Here is an 8,277-nt window from a genome sequence, read left to right on the forward strand (position 1 = left end):
GAGAGAACACACCACACTCCTCACAGACAGTCACCCGGAGGAAACCCACGCAGACACAGAGAGAACACACCACACTCCTCACAGACAGTCACCCAGAGAAAACCCACACAGACACAGGGAGAACACACCACACTCCTCACAGACAGTCACCCGGAGGAAACCCACGCAGACACAGAGAGAACACACCACACTCCTCACAGACAGTCACCCGGAGGAAACCCACGCAGACACAGGGAGAACACACCACACTCCTCACAGACAGTCACCCAGAGAAAACCCACACAGACACAGAGAGAACACACCACACTCCTCACAGACAGTCACCCGGAGGAAACCCACGCAGACACAGAGAGAACACACCACACTCCTCACAGACAGTCACCCAGAGAAAACCCACACAGACACAGGGAGAACACACCACACTCCTCACAGACAGTCACCCGGAGGAAACCCACGCAGACACAGAGAGAACACACCACACTCCTCACAGACAGTCACCCGGAGGAAACCCACGCAAACACAGGGAGAACACACCACACTCCTCACAGACAGTCACCCGGAGAAAACCCACACAGACACAGAGAGAACACACCACACTCCTCACAGACAGTCACCCGGAGGAAACCCACGCAGACACAGAGAGAACACACCACACTCCTCACAGACAGTCACCCAGAGAAAACCCACACAGACACAGGGAGAACACACCACACTCCTCACAGACAGTCACCCGGAGGAAACCCACGCAGACACAGAGAGAACACACCACACTCCTCACAGACAGTCACCCGGAGGAAACCCACGCAGACACAGAGAGAACACACCACACTCCTCACAGACAGTCACCCAGAGAAAACCCACACAGACACAGGGAGAACACACCACACTCCTCACAGACAGTCACCCGGAGGAAACCCACGCAGACACAGGGAGAACACACCACACTCCTCACAGACAGTCACCCGGAGAAAACCCACACAGACACAGGGAGAACACACCACACTCCTCAGACAGTCACCCGGAGGAAACCCACGCAGACACAGGGAGAACAGGTCCCTGGAGCTGTGTGACTGTGACACTAACCTTCTGCGCCACCGTGCCGCCCTTTTATTTTTCATTATATTGAATAAATATGTGTATTATATAGTTTTTTTTTTCTTCTCTGTCAATTTGTGATTTTTATTATTATTATTTATTTAATATTATATATTTATTTTATATTATTATTTATTATTAATATTACAGTTGACTATTTAATAATAACAATGTTGCATGTTTTTACAATCTTACATTTTCTACATGTAGTTATCACTGCCAAATATTCCTTATACTCTTCCCAGAAAAGCTACAGAAATTAGTCTTATGTTGTTTTGAATCTGAATGGAATAGACATCTAAAGGCGTAGTTCACTATTGTAATCCAATAACACTTTTTATAAATTTCAGAATATCTTTTCTCATCATTTGATAGTTCTCTGGTCTGTCTGTGCGCTCGAAACCGGTCTAAGCCCCAAGGGAGGTAAATGAGTGAAAAAACAAAATGGCTCGTGTCAGGGGCATTTAGAGCTGTTTTAAACAACGGAGAGAACTCCAATCATTAAAAAGTACAAACAGAAATGAGGATTGCTCTATTCCTTCTCCATTTGTGGGTGAAACTAGGGTGACCAGATCCGAGATGGTGAAAAGAAGCTCACGCCTCCGGGGGGTGCTATGTGTGCTTTTAGGTCCTTTACACCTTTATTTGCTACACAAAACATGGGAATTTCTTTTTTAATTCATCCAAGAACTTACATTTACGTTTCGGCATAGCTGCTCGAGATGAGGGTGGGTACATGAGCTTTGCCTGAGGTAAACAAGGACTACTGACGTGCAGACTGAGACTGACCAATTAAATGTTTACAGAGAAGGTTATCGACCAATAACGGTAGCGCTACAGTCAGACCGTCCAATCCGAAGATTTTAGGCTACTTCATCACGCCCCCTTCTCACTCAAGCGAACCAATCGGAGTAGGGGAGGGCGGGACTAGTTTGTGAACGAAACTTCTCGAAGTTCTATGTAAGCTCTAGAAAAACAACATCCCGGACGTTTGTGAAATTCCGGCCGGACATTTTTTTAAGTCTAAATAAGAGGACGTGTCCGGGTAAAAGAAGACGTCCACTTAAATCACTTACTTTTGCTGTTTCGGATCACTTACGGTGGAAATGTCTCTGAGCTCAAGAGACAGATTACTGAAAGTGCAATAAAACTAAACAACTACAAATGAATAAAACCTTACAAACAATTTAAACTTACATTAAAGTTAAAATTACAAACAACAGCCATTTTTTCCCCCCAAACACGCCGTTCCACCTTAAAAAACGTGTTTTTTTTAACGTTGAAATGTAAAATCAACAATTACAGTACACAGTAATTATCAAAGTTAAAAAATGACTAAAAACCCTAACATTTAACACTCAATTCTAGAAATGGATTGAAATTTTAGATGTTTTATGTGGGTTTTATCACAGTTAATATCATAATTACACACACGGAGTTTGTCCACTATGTAATAATGTTTCTGAAGAAAAAGTGGAATGTGTTGAAACATTGATTTCTCAGCAACTTTCACTTCTTTGTTTTATGGCCTGCAGCTTCCAGGGTGAAGAAATACTACCAACCTTCACATGTATCTGTTAACCACAAAAATGCAGACAGTCTCAGCAAGTGCCACAGACTGCCCTCAGGACTCTTTACCTAATTTAATTAATTTAAATAGAATTACTTTTATTTAATTAGAAATAAAATTAAATTATTAAAACTTAAGGTTTATTTTTTCAAACTGAGCTCAACTGAAACTGTGATTGGTCAGAGCCACCCCCGAGACCCCTGAGGGCAGTCACAAACCCCAGGGATAAAACCCTTAATGTACTATGTACATACTGGCATACATTGCCAGCAATATTCTGTTTCCTGGATCATGTCGTGTGCAGACATTGTGTAATTTTCCATTGACCTTTTCTTGAACTACCTGTTTCCAGTAAAACATATTGCAGCATTGAGCAGTAGTCTGCTTCATGCTCATGTGATAAGGCCTTGGAAAACAGCAAGGTAGATGTAGATTTGCATCAGCCCACATATGAAGTAATAGTGATCAATATGCAAGTAATAAGTAAAGAATGTTAGTTATGTCAGCGTGAAGACCATGTGCTTCCTCTGGTCATCTGAATGAGATTTAACCTTATCCCTGCTGCTCAATACCCTTTCAATAAAAGGTAAATAATACGAGATAACATTCGGATATTTCTTATAAGGGTGGCGTTGGTGTGTGATCGCAAATGATCCATGACCGAGCTCATCGTTCTCTTTTAGCTTCAGTGAAGGGGATTTAAATAATAAGAGGACAGCTCAAAAATGAGAACACACACACCTCCCCTCAGGCTGTGTTCTAACAGCAATGTGTTTGTGTGTACGTGTGTGTGACAGTCACTTAAATACACTTTCCCTTTTCTTTCCCTTTTCTTCAGACATGCACTAAATCCTGTTTTACTTACACAAGAAAGCCCAGCAACGCCTCTACGTTCTGCGAAGGCTGAAGAAGCTCGTCTCCCCCCTCCAATTCTCACCACTTTCTACAGAGGAGTCATCGAGAGCATCATGACCAGCTGCATCACTGTCTGGTTTGGAAACTGCACTGGGGCAGATCGCAAGTCCCTCCAGCGGATCGTGAGGACAGCTGAGTAGATTATCGGTGTCTCTTCCCTCCATTACAGACATCTACACCACTCGCTGCACCCGCAAAGCACTCAGCATTGTGGGAGATCACACACACCCTTCACACACACTCCTCAACCTACTGCCGTCTGGAAAAAGGTATCGAAGCATTCGAGCCCTCACATCCAGACTCCGTTAACAGCTTCTTCCCACATGCTATCAGACTCCTGAACATCTAGAGACTGAGACTGGACTGAAGAAGCACACAAACACACACACACACACACACACTTCATCACGCAAACACTGGTCTGTTGGACTGGAAATGAGTGTACTGTTTACACATATCCTGTTTACGTCATGGTTACATCCAGTTACCGTTTACAGCACAGATACACTTTAAATTGCAGTGTCTCTCTCCCTCACCCCCTCTGTACTTATGGTTTTGTATTGTCTTGTATTGTCTTGTACTGTAAGGTCATTGTTTTGTATTTTCTTAGCCATATCTTTTGCACTTTAAGTGTATGCACTGTTTTATGTTGCACTAGCTTTGCACTAGTTGTGTATTGTCTTATGTAGCACCCTGGTCCTGGAGGAACGCTATTTCGTTTCACTGTGTACTGTAAACACTGTATACTGCTGAAATGACAATAAACTTCTTGAACTTGAACTTGAACTTGAACACATACTTTGGAATGCACTGTACCGTATTGTACTTGTACATTTCAACTGGGAATTTCAATCCACCATATGTTTTACTCCATATTTAATTATGATGAAATATGTGAAGGTAACAACTCACTCCATTAACACAGTGCTATATTAACGCTAAAGTTTTATAAAGTTTTAAAATAAAGATTAAAAGATTCACCATGAACCTAAAAGTCTAAATTTTGATGCAATCAGACAAAAACTGTTTCTCAGTGCTAATTTTGGATAATTCATTCATTCATTATCTGTAACCCTTATCCAGTTCAGGGTGGGTCCGGAGACTACCTGGAATCATTAGGCGCAAGGCAGGAATACACCCTGGAGGAGGCGCCAATCCTTCACAGGGCGACACACACACACTTACTCACACACTCACACCTATGGACACTTCTGAGATGCCAATCCACCTACCAACGTGTGTTTTTGGACTGTGGGAGGAAACCGGAGCACCCGGAGGAAACCCATGCAGACACAGGGAGAACACACCACACTCCTCAGAGACAGTCACCTGGAGGAAACCCATGCAGACACAGGGAGAACACACCACACTCCTCACAGACAGTCACCCGGAGCAGGACTCGAACCCACAACCTCCAGGTCCCTGTAGCTGTGTGGCTGTGCCACTGTGCCGCCCTAATTTTGGATAAGTATAATTTAATTAAAATTAAAAAAATAACTCTGTAGTTGGGTAAAATAAAGTGCATTTCCTGAAGTAATTGCAGCGACTGCGGCTTTAGTGCTAATCCAGTATTGCTAGGTTGTCGCTAGAGTATTCCAGGTGGTTGCAATTGTGTCATTTGTTTGCTAGGTCAATGCAATTTTCAATTTTCTTAGGGTATTTGCGTTTGTTGCTCTCGTGGTTGCTAAGTTGTTTATAGTGTTCCAGATGGTTGCTACTGACTCGCTAGCTAATTGTGATGGTGTTGCTTTGTGCTAAACTATTGCCAAGTAGCTGTTAAGTGGTTTCCAGATCGCTGGGTTATATCGCTGTCTAGTATGGTTAACCCTGTATGGTTTTTCATGCCTGCTTTATGGTTGCTAGGGTGCTGCCAGGTGTTTTGAGTTATTTTTAGGGCTTTGCTTGAAGCCTGCTGAAGTATTCCAGGTGGTTACATGGGTACTATTATGTGCTTGTTTTAGTGTTCCAGATGATTAGGCTTACTATGATGTTCCAGATTACTGCTAGAGTGTTGCCAGTTGTTTGGTGTTCTTGACCTGGTATTTTAAGTGGTTTCTCAGATGGTATCGCTAGGTGTGGGTCATATGTTCCACAGCTTTTTGGGTGTAAAACAATAATGAAAAGATACATATTTTTAAACAATGGTAATCTGGTTTTGTCACTTCAAGTTCTTTGTTACATTACAGTAGATGTGTCATTGTAGGAAAAAGGCTAAAATATGCTGAACATCTGTGTTACTCAATAGCAGGCTTATCAGACAATGGCCTTTAGTATTAAATATCCCACTTGATATGAAAACATGAAAACGGAAAATAATATTTACTAAGTGATAACTCCTTTTATGAAATGAATGTTTACAAAAGAAGCTACCATTCTCAGAATTTCTCTCATTCCAGGGACATGTTAGAGCAGGTTTAAAAGGATCCTTGTGATCTTTGACCCCAGTAGAAGTGTATAAAAACCCTCCAGCAATGTGTTTAAGAGCAGTGGGACTGTGTTCTCTCGGGTAATAGATTTCCATCTAAAACCTGTTGATGAGTTGGAGTGATGTTTATGATCCAGAACTATACTCATCCTTATCAGCGTTTGGATATCATTAATGTTTATGTGGCTGAATGCCATCAAACCCTGAGATTATCAAAAAACGTTATCATTAAAAAAATAAATGAATAATACAGAAGCACAATAATTTTGCAGTGTGTTAGCTTGGATCGTTTGCTTGCAATATTAACTTCTTAACAATTTCATCATTTAAAAGGTCCAGTGACATTCAGAGTGTATCTGGGTTGCAGCAATTGTGTTTACCACAGCATTCATTCATTCATTCATTATCTGTAACCGTTTATCCAGTTCAGGGTCGCGGTGGGTCCAGGGCCTACCTGGAATCATTGGGCGCAGGACTGGAATACACCCTGGAGGGGGCGCCAGTCCTTCACAGGGCAACACACACACTCACACCTTCTGACACTTTTTGAGTCGCCAATCCACCTACCAACGTGTGTTTTTGGACTGTGGGAGGAAACCGGAGCACGCAGACACAGAGAGAACACACCACACTCCCCACAGACAGTCACCTGGAGGAAACCCACGCGGACACAGAGAGAACACACCAACTCCTCACAGAGAGTCACCTGGAGGAAACCCACGCAGACACAGAGAGAACACACCAACTCCTCACAGACAGTCACCCGGAGGAAACCCACGCAGACACAGAGAGAACACACCAAACCCTCGCAGTCACCCGGAGGAAACCCACGCAGACACAGAGAGAACACACCACACTCCTCACAGACAGTCACCCGGAGGAAACCCACGCAGACACAGAGAGAACACACCAAACCCTCGCAGACAGTCACCCGGAGCGGAAATCGAACCCACAACCTCCAGGCCACAGCATGTTAAAAATAAGCCCAATCATTGTCGCATTTACATTTACATTTACGGCATTTAGCAGCTGCTCTTATACGGAGCAACTTTCAAAAGTGCTTTATTTTCAGAATTTGTATAATACAAACAGGTTAGAATCTAAAATCCCACTGCCAGAACAAGACCAGTGCTGTTTTATATAAAGACATTAAAAAGAGTTAAACACCGCTTAAAGGAATACAATGCAGGGTTTGGCTTTTTTTCTCTCCTGAGCTCCCCCTGCCTGCTGCCGGGTGTAATTCACGCTTACAGTACTGTCGTGAAATCAAATCTTACACCCATCTCTCTCTCTCTCTCTCTCTCTCTCTCTCTCTCTCTCTCTCTCTCACACACACACACACACACACACACGTGTATGCACTGTTTTATGTTTACACTAGCTTTGCACTAGTTGCACTTTAAAGTTGTGTATTATTTTATGTAGCACCTTGGTCCTGGAGGAACGCTATTTCGTTTCACTGTGTACTGTAAACACTGTATACTGCTGAAATGACAATAAACTTCTTGAACTTGAACTTGAACACACACACACACGCATGCACATAAAAAAGACACTCTCCCTGTTTCTCTCACACAGATAAACACACACCTAGGGATATTACCATCAGTCACAAACGGCTCTCTGTATCTGCTGATGTTGAGCGGGAGGGATGTGTGTTGTTACAACCATAAAATGTAACTTTGGTGGTACTTCAACCTTTATAACCACACAGCAACCACAGAAATGCACCTATTACTAGATTCGGTGTCCAACGAAAGTGAGCTAATAATAACAGGAAGAACACACCACACTCCTCACACACAGTCACCCGGAGGAAACCCACGCAGACACAGGGAGAACACACCACACTCCTCACACACAGTCACCCGGAGGAAACCCACGCAGACACAGGAAGAACACACCACACTCCTCAAAGACAGTTACCCGGAGGAAACCCACGCAGACACAGGAAGAACACACCACACTCCTCAAAGACAATTACCCAGAGGAAACCCACGCAGACACAGGGAGAACACACCACACTCCTCACAGACAGTCACCCGGAGGAAACCCACACAGACACAGGGAGAACACACCAGACTCCTCACAGACAGTCACCTGGAGGAAACCCACGCAGACACAGGGAGAACACACCACACTCCTCACAGACAGTCACCCGGAGGAAACCCACACAGACACAGGAAGAACACACCACACTCCTCAAAGACAATTACCCGGAGGAAACCCACGCAGACACAGGGAGAACACACCACACTCCTCACAGACAGTC

This window comes from Hoplias malabaricus, chromosome 11, assembly GCF_029633855.1.
Source record: "Hoplias malabaricus isolate fHopMal1 chromosome 11, fHopMal1.hap1, whole genome shotgun sequence".
Taxonomy (NCBI): Eukaryota; Metazoa; Chordata; class Actinopteri; order Characiformes; family Erythrinidae; genus Hoplias; species Hoplias malabaricus.